This window comes from Salvelinus alpinus, chromosome 8 (assembly GCF_045679555.1).
Source record: "Salvelinus alpinus chromosome 8, SLU_Salpinus.1, whole genome shotgun sequence".
In the NCBI taxonomy this organism is placed as follows: Eukaryota; Metazoa; Chordata; class Actinopteri; order Salmoniformes; family Salmonidae; genus Salvelinus; species Salvelinus alpinus.
In genome coordinates this window covers 87,469,448-87,482,121 of record NC_092093.1, presented here as the reverse complement: position 1 = coordinate 87,482,121, position 12,674 = coordinate 87,469,448, and the positions used below count along the sequence as shown (strand labels likewise).

At 41.3% G+C, this 12,674-nt stretch overlaps 1 protein-coding gene and 1 pseudogene across 1 annotated transcript in view; one reads left to right on the top strand and one right to left on the bottom strand.

The window, feature by feature from the left end:
- Positions 1 to 12,674, top strand: part of LOC139583845 (GTPase IMAP family member 4-like) — a 796,172-nt gene that overhangs the window by 256,616 nt on the left and 526,882 nt on the right. The window lies entirely within an intron of this gene.
- LOC139582348 (MAM and LDL-receptor class A domain-containing protein 1-like) overlaps positions 12,241 to 12,674 on the bottom strand; it is a 54,656-nt pseudogene continuing 54,222 nt past the window's right edge.

Genomic DNA, 12,674 nt, shown 5'->3' with positions numbered 1-12,674 from the left:
TAAATATATTTGATCCTTGCTGTTCTGTTATAGATATGTTTCAACACAGATCCTAAAGTTGCTTGTACATGATTGAGAACCTGTAATAAAGCTTGTTTGATGAAAATGTGTGTGTGTTGGAGATGGGCAGTGCAGGGGTCTGGCCAGTTACACACACTGCAAGGCCCTCTGCCAGCCCCTGCTTATTGTCAGGTTGATCGAATGTGGAACACCTGTCTGTGGAAGAGCCTCTAAATAGAAGGCTCTGGCATTACAGAAAATACAACAGTAAGAACCAAACGTCAGCTGAATTTATCCAATGAGCAAAGCTTGTTTTCATTTTTTGTGGTGTGCACTAATGAATACAAGCCAGATTCTGTGAACCCTTTCAACTAAGAGGCACCCAACACACAAGTCTAACCAGACATGAATCTAGATATTAGATTCTCTGTCAACTCTGATAGCATATCAGGACTAGGCTACATAACAGAATGGATCGAAGAAAATGAAGCTTTTTTGATAGGCGTGTGTGCGTGCTTGCTTGCGTGTGGTGGGGTGTTAGCAATTCAAGTGCTAATTTTCCTCACACAGCAGCTGGTGTGTTGAGTGTGTTAGACTGTCAGTATCAAAAACAATTTAATAAGCCAGTGTTTGACTGAGGAAGAGCAGCACAAGCATTTCTACTCACAGGTGTTAAATTGCGGCGTGCTCAAAAGGCAACTTGAAGAGCTAACTCAAAGAGAGATGCACATTTAAATGCTGCTGAAGTACTTGCATCTCTTCAATACATGTTATTCAAATAGTGAATCTAGCCTACGGTGCTATTCCTAGATTTTGTTTTTCTCTACAGGTTTCCATGGGTTAAACTCCAATTTCAAGCATAGAAACTGACATGACTTGAAATGAATTACATTTCTTTTCACGCGAGGGAATTATATATTTATTTCCATATTGTCAGAGGATCCCGAGAGCTAGGCAGGAATTATGCCAATGAACTTCTGTTCACTTAAAATGAACTGGTACGTTTCACATTTTAATCCCTGAGTCTTTGTGTAAATGGTTTTTAGAGTCACGTTCCGTGTCCAGAACATCTTCAAAGACAAGACTAGAGACTTTCTGAAAATAATCACCCTGGGAAGGAGTTCAGTACAGAACAGTGTCAGTACTAAGAGTAACACTAGGACTAACACCTAGTACAAGGAATAACAAATTCAAACCTGATAGGATGTTGCCTAGAAAGACATACAGTATACCCCAGGCATGTGTGTATTAGCATGTAAGAGACAGTTTAATACAAGATACACTGAGTGTACAACACATTGCTCTTTCCATGACAGACTAACCAGGTGAATCCAGACGAAAGCTATGATCCCTTATTGAGGTCACTTGTTGAATCCACTTCAATCAGTGTAGATGAAGGGTAAAGAGACAGGTTAAATAATGTTTTTTAAGCCTTAAGACAATTGAGACATGGATTGTGTATGTGTGCCATTCAGAGAGTGGATGGGCAAGACCAAAGATTTAAGTGCCTTTGAACGGGGTATGGTAGTAGGTGCCAGGCGCACCGGTTTGTGTCAAGTACTGCAATGCTGCTGGGTTTTTCACACTCAACAGTTTCCCAGGTGTATCAACAATGGTCCACCAACCACAAGACATCCAGCCAACTTGACACCACTGTGGGAAACATTGGAGTCAACATGGGCCAGTATCCCTGTGGAACACTCTCGACACCTTGTAGAGTCCATGCCCCAACGAATACGTAAAACACTAAACAAGAATGGTGTTCATGGGAGGATATCACGGAAGAAAAAAAAGCATTGCTGCATGTCTGAAGTTTGCAAAAGTGCACCTGGATGTTCCACGGCGCTACTGGCAAAATATTCTGTGAACAGATGAAACTACAGTTGAGTTGTTTGGAAGGAACACACAACACTATGTGTGGAGAAAAAAAGGCACAGCACAGGAACATCAAAACCTCATCCCAACTGTAAAGTATGGTGGAGGGAGCATCATGGTTTGGGGCTGCTTTGTTGCCTCAGGGCCTGGATAGCTTGCTATCTTTCGACGGAAAAATGAATTCCCAAGTTCATCAAAACATTTTGCAGGACAATGTTAGGGTGTCTGTCCGCCAATTGAAGTTCAACAGAAGTTGGGTGATGCAACAGGACAACGACCCAAAACACAGATGTAAATCAACAACAGAATGGCTTCAACAGAAGAAAATACGCCTTCTGGAGTGGCCCAGTCAGAGTCCTGACCTCAACCTGATTGAGATGCTGTGGCATGACCTCAAGAGAGCAGTTCACACCAGACATCCCAATAATATTGCTGAACTGAAACAGTTTTGTAAAGAGGAATGGTCCAAAATTCCTCCTGACCAGGTCTGATCCGCAAATACGGAAAACATTTGGTTGAGGTGATTGCTGCCAAAGAAGGGTCAACCAGTTATTAAATCCAAGGGTTCACATACTTTTCCCACCCTGCACTGTGAATGTTTACACGGTGTGTTCAATAAAGACATGAAAACGTATAATTGTCTATTGTTGTGACCTAGATGAAGATCCTGTGGTCCCGTGTGGCTCAGTTGGTAGAGCATGGCGCTTGCAACGCCAGGGTTGTGGGTTCATTCCCCACAGGGGGACCAGGATGAATATGTATGAACTTTCCAATTTGTAAGTCGCTCTGGATAAGAGCGTCTGCTAAATGACTTAAATGTAAATGTAAATGTTATGACCAATTCAAGCAGAAATCCAGGTATTTCCAAAGAGTTCACATACTTTTTCTTGCTACTGTACCCTATATAGTGTATATGAACAATCAACTTGGAGTCATTCAAAAGTGACTTGTATGAAAAACTACAGCACTGCTAATTATCCTGTCATATAATGATACCGAGCTAAGGATCATTCAATCCCATTTTTTAAGAGTGCAGAACGTGTGGTTCCAGTTACAAAGGCCAGATTCTCAATGCAAGGTTTTGAACGTAATATTGTGGAGTTGCAGTAGGACACTTCCTCAGTAATATCAGGCAAAATGTCATGAAACATACTGATGTTAGCATAGGGACCAGAGTTTATCCTGACTCTGTGTGTGTCCCATAAGGGACTTCTGGTCCCTTACGGGGACCAGAAGCTCTCACAAGGATAGTAAAACGATGACATTTCGGACAAGTGGGGTTAGGTTTCGGTTAAGGGTTAGGGTTAGGGTTAGGTTTAGGTTAAGGATTAGGGTTAGGTTTAGGTTAAGGATTAGGGTTAGGGTTAGGTTTAGGTTAAGGATTAGGGTTTGGGAAAATAGGATTTTAAATGGGAATCCATTGTTTGGTCCCCACAAGGATAGTAAAACAAACTTGTGTGTGTGTGTGTGTGTGAAAACCAGGCCCTATAGGGTATAATGGGTCACGTGTTCAGGAAAAGCTCTGGGCACGAGTTATTCTGTCGTAATTCATAAAAATTGTAGATAATGAGAGAAGCAAGAAATACTCATTTTGATCCAGCCATTCAGTTGTTCAATTGGGCCTAATAAAAAGACACTTGTAGGCCTACCCTGGCACCTCTTTTATGCTTATGTGCTTATTTCTTTGTCCCGCTTCAATTAAAAGGGACAATCCGGTATTTTAAAAAAACAAAGTGGTCATTCCACTTAAAAACAACAAAAATGCATGTACCATTCCCAGATTACCCCTTTAAGGCAGCAGAAATGTTGGACTGAAACAAACACGTTATCGTGGACTAATTGGAACACGAGTGAGGAGGAAGTGGTATGGACTGAATTGTTGTCCCTGATTGAGATAGATGGAATATAGATTTTTTTGGAAGTTGTTTGGGGTCGTTTTTGGTTGTTTGGGCTACCTGTTTGGGGTCGTTTCTGGTTGTTTGGGGTCGTTAGTGGTTGTTTGGGGTACCTGTTTGTAGATATTTGGGATTGTTTGGGGTACCTGTTTTTTGGGGGGGATAACTGTTTATGATTGTTTGGGATACCTTTTTGGGCTTCTTTGGGGTACCTGTTTGAAGTTGTTTGGAGTTGTTTTGGTTGTTTGGTGTGATTATCTTGTGGTTCTCGCTGACCATTCCTTAAATATACATGTCTCATCTATCATATGTGATTTATGGTCAGTGCAAGGACAGAGGTAATCTCATACAAAAACACTGAGGTACAGTATAGTCACAAAACAGAAGTTTACTGTGGCTTCTTAGGCTACCAAAAGTTTGCCAAGGGCCTCCATTTTCATAGCCACTGCAATGAAAGAGCCTGGACCTAAACTACTCAAAACAGATGACAGGTAATGTTATTTTGTATTCAGAAGTTTAGAAGCATATTAAAATGCACACTAGGGTGAGCCATTTACATTCTGTTTTCTCTCTACCAGCCTACTATATGCCAATGAAGTCCTTGCTAGAAATAATCTTGTTACGGCGAGGGTAAAACATAGATTAATAGCCAGTTTTACCACAGGATTTATCTAGATTTATGTGTGATATAGGAAGGGAGCTCCATCCATAAAACGAGTCTCGGCGCTGCAGCTGATGAGTGGATCATACAGGCACGGTTCATATTTGATGCCTCAATGCGATATCAATTGAGGCACTTATCAGATCAATTTCAGAGTTTATTCGAAAGAGTTCACACTCTCCGCAGCGAAACCCGTAAATCCACTTTCTGCATAATGAGGCCGGCTATACATTTAATTGATACATTAATTGTATCATTGGTATAATTTTATCACATTTGATGATAGACGCAGGACCCTAAACGGACGGCGAAAGTTGTAATCGCCATTAAAATAAATATTCCATCCATCTCCCCAATGTCTTACTATTATATTGAATGTCCTGGTAAGATGAAATCCAATTTATATTCATGGCCTTTTCATTTTATGGGGCCGCTGGCAGCTGATTGGCTGTCGGCTCACCTTCAAATCAGAGCATTATGTTTTTTTCTATTCTGTGTTTGAGAAGTAAGATCTATGGGTAAAGTAATGTGGAGGCAGATGTGTTACTATGGCTGCATTTACACAGGCAGACAAATTCTGATATTTCTTTCACTAATTAGTCTTTTGATCAATCACATCAGATCTTCATAAATCAATTAGTGAAAAAAATATCTAAATTGGGCTGCCTGTGTAAACACAGCATGTACGCACACACACACACACACACACGTCTCTACAGACACCAGCAGAATATTTTTCACCAGCAAAAGACAGATATCATTCAAACATTGTAGAACCTTTGGCCTATTGGACACTATAATGAAGATACGACCAGTCAAGACCAGAACCGTGGACACCAAGGCTGACAACTGCGACCGACACGTCCTGCTGAGACTGAAACTGTTCTAATATGGACACCGTACCTGTGGAATCACTATGGGTCCAATTAATTGGGATTTCATCTGCATGAGAGGCACTGAGATCTTGGCAGAAGCAGATAGGCACTACAACAATTCAAAAAAGCATTCTGACTCACTGAGTAATACTGTACTACAGTAATACCAAGGAACTTACATGCTAAACTCGGTTTAAAGAAAGTATTGAACGTTTGGTGGAGGCACCTAGATTCACCAAATAAAACAGCAATGATTGAATTAAATCAATAATTAGGAGTGCTGAGGGTGCTGAATTAAAAAATTTATATTATAAAAAATAAAATACAAATTATAATCATCGTACTAAAGTAGTGCACTGGGCCTTTAATAGTCCTGTATTAGCGGATATATCTGTCTGCAGAGTCAGCGCCGGCAAAAAGATTTGTCCAGCAGGTCAAAAGTAGCGCACTACATATAGAATAATGTAGGGTGCCATTTGGGATAGTCACAGACTCCCTAAAGTATTTATGTTACCTCCCGATGGGCTGAGCCATTGTTAGAGTGGCAACAAGTACGATCATGACATAACTCAGAAGTTCCCAACGCCGATATGAATAGACAGCTCAATGGAGTAAAAGTTATCAGCGGATACGTGTTTAGCGTGTAAAGCCAGGTACATGCAGTCCTCCCTTCCTATCAAGGACTCCTGAGTCAACTACAGTTCCCTTTGTTCTGCAAACACCTTTGAAGACAGACCGCCTCTCTGATGATATTGTATTTACACTGCCCTTCTGTCTCTCTCTCTCTCTGTCTGTGTGTCTGTGTGTGTACATGTCCTCTCCACATGCGTGGCCTGTACGCTGACTTACATGCCTTGGCTACAATCCACATGTGACCCGTTTTAAAAAAACTGAGAGTATGACAGAGGTCACTACTTCCCAGGAGAGGCATTTAAAACGTAAAAAACGTGCCTTTTTGAACATGTGAACTTTTATTTGCCGTAATAACAAACTCGTATGTAATCTGTAAATAGAAATAAAATATGAAATCACAAAGACATGGAGTAATTAATAACACAATCTTGCCTAGTCGTGATTGGTTGAGATAATGAGGGAGCTGGGACATTCACGAGAAAGAGAGTCCGTGCTGTCACATCCTGCTCTCTGCTACCGCGGATATTTGAAATATCCATTGGATTTACTCATATTTTCACCATGGACAATATGCAAAGTGTAGCTACAGCTATCAATAACAGTGTTGTCCTTAATACAGCTGCTGGGATCAACACAGCTCTCTGTCTTCTGTGGCAAAAGCAGTCTGGACTGGTCGGAGCAAAGTGGGAAGGATTATTTTGAAAGTGTTTCAGTCTGCCTTGAATCATCATAATCCATACACAGGAAAGAGTCCACAGTGAAAATGCCAAGGGAGCTACATGTGCATACGGTATTGTCTCAACTGTATCCAAAAGTTGTTTTCATCAATAGCTATTGTTAGAAATATACAGTTGAAGTCAGAAGTTTACATACATCTTAGCCAACTACATTTAAACTCAGTTTTTCACAATTCCTGACATTTAATCCTAGTAAAAATGCCCTGTTTTAGGTCAGTTAGGATCACCACTTTATTTGAAAAATGTGAAATGTCAGAATAATAGGAGAGAGAATTATTTATTTCAGCTTTTATTTCTTTCATCACATTCTCAGAGGGTCAGAAGTTTAAATACACTCAATTAGTATTTGGTAGCATTGCCTTTAAAAACTTTTAACTTGGGTCAAACGTTTTGTGTAGCTTTCCACAAGCTTCCCACAATAAGTTGGGTGAATTTTGGCCCATTCCTCCTGACAGAGCTGGTGTAACTAAGTCAGGTTTGTATGCCTCATTGCTCAAACACGCTTTTTCAGTTCTGCCCAAAATGTTTTTATAGGATGAGGTCAGGGCTTTGTGATGGCCACTCCAATACCTTGACTTTGTTGTCCTTAAGCCATTTTGCCACAACTTTGGAAGTATGCTCGGGGTCATTGTCAATTTGGAAGACCCATGTTTCTTTGATGTCTTGAGATGCTGCTTCAGTGTATATCCACATAATTTTCCTCCCTCATGATGCCATCTATTTTGTGAAGTGCACCAGTGCTTCCTGCAGCAAAGCACCCCCACAACATGATGCTGCCACCCCCCGTGCTTCACGATTGGGATGGTGTTCTTCGGCTTGCAAGCCTCCCCTTTTTCCTCCAAACATAACGATGGTCATTATGGCTGAACAGTTCTATTTTTGTTTCATCAGACCAGAGGACATTTCTCCAAAAAGTACGATCTTTGTCCCCATGTGCAGCTGCAAACCATAGTCTGGCTTTTTTATGGCAGTTTTGGAGCAGTGGCTTCTTCCTTGCTGAGCGGCCTTTCAGGTTATGTTGATATAGGACTCGTTTTACTGTGGATATAGATACTTTTGTACCTGTTTCCTCCAGCATCTTCACAAGGTCCTTTGCTGTTGTTCTGGGATTGATTTGCACTTTTCGCACCAAAGTACATTCATCTCTAGGAGACAGAACGTGTCTCCTTCCTGAGTGGTATGACAGCTGTGTGGTCCCATGGTGTTTATACTTGCGTACTATTGTTTGTACAGATGAACGTGGTACCTTCAGGCATTTGGAAATTGCTCCCAAGGATGAACCAGACTTGTGGAGGTCTACAATTATTTTTCTGAGGTCTTGGCTGATTTCTTTTGATTCTACCATGATGTCAAGCAAGGAGGCACTGAGTTTGAAGGTAGACCTTGAAATACATCCACAGGTACACCGCCAATTGATGTCAATTAGCCTATCAGAAGCTTGTAAAGCCATGACCTCATTTTCTTGGAATTTCCAAGCTGTTTAAAGACACAATCAACTTAGTGTATGTAAACTTCTGGCCCACTGGAATTGTGATACAGTGAATTATAAGTAAAATAATCTGTCTGTCAACAATTGTTCGAAAAATAACTTGTGTCATGCACAAAGTAGATGTCCTGACCGACTTGCCAAAACCATAGTTTGTTTACAAGACATTTGCGGAGTGGTTGAAAAATGAGTTTTAATGACTCCGACCTAAGTGTAGGTAAACTTCCGACTTTAACTGTAGCTAGCTTGATAGACAATTGCATACTGTTAACGTTAACAGTATAGCTAGCTAGCTAGCTGACCTGGCGAGTTGCATTCTGCTTAATGTTGATTTCTGTTGTGCTAAACCATGCATGATATTATACTCCTTTTCATGTTTGTCAGTTTGTCATGTATAACTAGCTAGTGAGCTACTGAGAATAGTGGTGCAAATGCTAATCTATTTGCAAGCTAATCAAACCCCATGTTAAATGATAGGGACACATGCTAAATTGACTAGCTAGCTAGCTACATTGAAATTATAGCTAAATAGATGGTTATTGGATTATAGATTTCGAGGCATGGACATTACATGACTTACTGCAAAGGGCAGGACAGAATTATGCTCTCAGGCAAGATTCCTTTGTTCAAAACATAACATGACCTGAACCAAAGTCACTCAAAGGATCGTATGATATAGGCCTAGATCTAGATCGTTTTTACCTAAGCCTTTGTGTCTGTGTTTTATGATTTTCCCCAAAAATGTTTCCCTTATTTTACAAGGTAAGTTGACTGAGAACACATTCTCATTTACAGCAACGACCTGGGGAATAGTTACAGGGGAGAGGAGTGGGGGATGAATGAGCCAATTGTAAACTGGGGATGATTAGGTGGCCATGATGGTATGAAGGACAGATTGGGAATTTAGCCAGGACACCGGGGTTAACACCCTTACTCTTACGATAAGTGCCATGGGATCTTTAGTGACCACAGAGCGTCAGGACGCCCGTTTAATGTCCCATCCGAAAGACGACACCCTACACAGGGCAATGTCCCCAATCACTGCCCTGGGGAATTGGAATATATATTTTTTCGACCAGAGGAAAGGGTGCCTCCTACTGGCCCTTGTAGGTTACTACCTTTAGCACTTTAAGCACTACCTCACTGCTTTAGCATTTCACCATTTTAATATGTGTATTCTTTGAGATTTGTGGGTCTAAGGCTTTAGAAAGTGTGAACTATGCTAATGTGATAAACAAAGAGCAGCACTCTGTTCAATGTGAAAGGTTATCTTTATTACTCAACAATAGGCAACGTAACACTGTTAATGGTTTGCCTAATGGGGGGGAACTTGGTGAGATAATGTTCAGAGAATCCATTTTTGCAATTTGGTGAAAGTATTCCTTTTTTTTTAAACAACAGTGGCTTCGGAAAGTATTCAAACCCCTTCCCTTTTTCCACATTTTGTTACATTACAGCCTTTTTTTAATGGGGGGGGGGGGGGTAAATCAGCTTTAATATTTGCAGGTAGATTGTAGCTTCCATCAATGCAATTGTCTGCATCATTTCCAATCCCCCATATATATTTTTGTGTGAATATTTATTTCTATATACACACATACAGTACCAGTCAAAAGTGGACACACCTACTCATTCAAGGGTTTTTCTTTATTTTTACTATTTTCTACATTGTAGAATAATAGTGGAGACATCAAAACTATGAAACACATATGGATTCATGTAGTAACCGAAACAGTGCTAACGGTGACCAAGAACCCGAGTTCCTCTGTGGAGATGGGAGAACCTTCCAGAAGGATAACCATCTATGCAGCACTCTACCAATCAGGCCTTTATGGTAGAGTGGCCAGACGTAAGCCACGCCTCAGTAAAAGGCACATGACAGCCCGCTTAGACTTGGCCAAAAGGCACCTAAAGACTCTCAGACCATGAGAAACAAGATGGAACTCTTTGGCTTGAATGCCAAGCGTCATGTCTGGAGGAAACCTGGTAGTATCCCTACGGTGAAGCATGGTGGTGACAGCATCATGCTGTGGGGATGTTCTTCAGTGGCAGGCCCTGGGAGACTAATCAGGATTGAGGGAAAGATGAATGGAGTAAAGTACAGAGAGATCCTTGATGAAAACCTGCTCCAAAGCGCTCAGGACCTCAGACTGGGGTGAAGGTTCACCTTCCAACAGGACAACAACCCTAAGCACACAGCCAAAACAACACAGGAGTGGCTTCGGGACAAGTCACTGAATGTCATTGAGTGGCCCAGCCAGAGCCCGGACTTGAACCTGATCGAACATTTCTGGAGAGACCTGAAAATAGCTGTGCAGCGACTCTCCCCAGCGACGCTCCCCATCCAACCTGACAGAGCTTGAGAGGATCTGCAGAGAAGAATGGGAGAAACTCCCCCATATACAGGTGAGCCAAGCTTGTAGCGTCATACCCAAGAAGACTTGATGCTGTAATCGCTGCCAAAGGCCCTTAATCACCACTCCCGCTCGAATCCCGGTAACGGGATTGATTTGACAACATCCAGTGAAATTGAAGTGCGCCAATTTCAAAAACAGAAATACTCATAATAAGAATTCATAAGACATACAAGTGTTATACATCAAAATAAATCTTAACTTCATGTTAATCCAGCCGCTGTGTCAGATTTCAAAAAGGCTTTACGGCGAAAGCAGACCATGCGATTATCTGAGGACAGCACCCCGCATACAGACACATGAAAATCAGATTTCAACCAAGCAGGTGCGCGACAAAAGTCAGAAATAGCGATATAATTAATGCCTTACCTTTGAAGATCTTCTTCTGTTGGCACTCCAAAATGTCCCAGAAACATCACAAATGGTCCTTTTGTTCGATAATGTCCTTCTTTATGTCCCAAAAATGTCAATTTATTTGGCGCGTTTGATTCAGAAATACACCGGTTTCAACTCGCCCAACATGCCTACAAAGTATCTAATAAGTTACCTGTAAACTTGGTCCAAACATTTCAAACAACGTTCCTAATCCAACCTTAGGTACCCTAAAACATAAATAATCGATAAAATTTAAGACGGAATGAACTGTTTCTAATACCGGAAAAAAACAATGTGAAGTGCGTTCCAGGTCACGCGCAACAAAAGACTTGAGCCCATCTGGGTGACACATGGAACAGGACTACTTCTTCATTTCGCAAAAGAAAAACATCAACCAAATTCTAAAGACTGTTGATATCTAGTGGAAGCCATAGGAACTGCAACCAGATTCCTATTAAAAAGGGCTTTCCATGGAAAACACATTGACCCCCCCAAAAAAAATCCCTGGATGGTTTGTGCTCTGGGTTTCGCCTGCCAAATCAGTTCTGTTATACTCACAGACATTATTCAAACAGTTTTAGAAACTTCAGAGTGTTTTCTATCCAGATCTACTAATAATATGCATATCCTAGCTTCTGGGCCTGAGTAGCAGGCAGTTTACTTTGGGCGCGCTTTTCATCCGGACGTGAAAATACTGTTTCCTAGCCCAAAGAGGTTTTAACAAAGTACTGAGTAAAGGGTCTGAATACTTATGTAAATGTGATGTCAGTTAGTTTTTTTGTTGTTGCACAAATTCATAACCTGTTTTTGCATTGTCATTATGGGGTATTGTTTGTAGATTGATGAGGGGAAAAAACAATTTAATACATTTTAGAATAAGGCTGTAACGAAACAAAATGTGGAAAAAGTGAAGGGGTCTGAATACTTTCCGAATGCACTGTATAGAGTCTAGGGTAACCATGGCAATGACTCCTAATTGGCTATGCATCAGTAAAACGTCACTTACTAACTTTTTTTGCTGACATCCTGTGGACAACCAATGCTTTTGGTGGAAACAAAGCTACTGTATTTTCTGCTGTATTCAATTGAATTACTAGCCTGAGTGTCCGTCTGTTTGTGCTATCATGCCAACTCCTTATCACTCATTGTCATGCCAAACATGTTAGAGTTGGCAAAAGCACAAACAGATCTGGGACCAGGCTATGGAATTGACCAACTCTATTCCATATGTCCATTCCTCAACATACTGTACCTAAAATAATGAATGTCCCGTACCTTTACCAGGAAGCCTATTGCATGATGCTTTTGTGGGAAATGTAGTACCAGAAGGTGAGGTTGCAGGTGCCACGAGACTCCTTCCACACAGAGCTCTTCATGTGAGCCTTATCACCTTTCAATCCCACTGTATCGGCCTCCAGATAGATGAAATTACCTGGGAGAGAAAGAGAGACACAGACAGACAGACGGAGAGGGAGACGTGAGGCAGATTGATACCCGCCTCCTCAGGTTGCTCTTGCTGCTGGCGACAAATTACAGTGAGGTCATCGGGGTGCGAGGGAGAGGGGTCAGTGGGTGGCGGTGTAATCACTGCCACAGGTGCCCCTGGATGTGTGCCATTTCAGAGGGAACAGAAAAAGTTTCACGGGTCAATGATCAAACATCCAAAGAAAGAAAATAAAGTTTTGGATTGAACATGAGTCAGTGATCTACAACTGCTAGAATT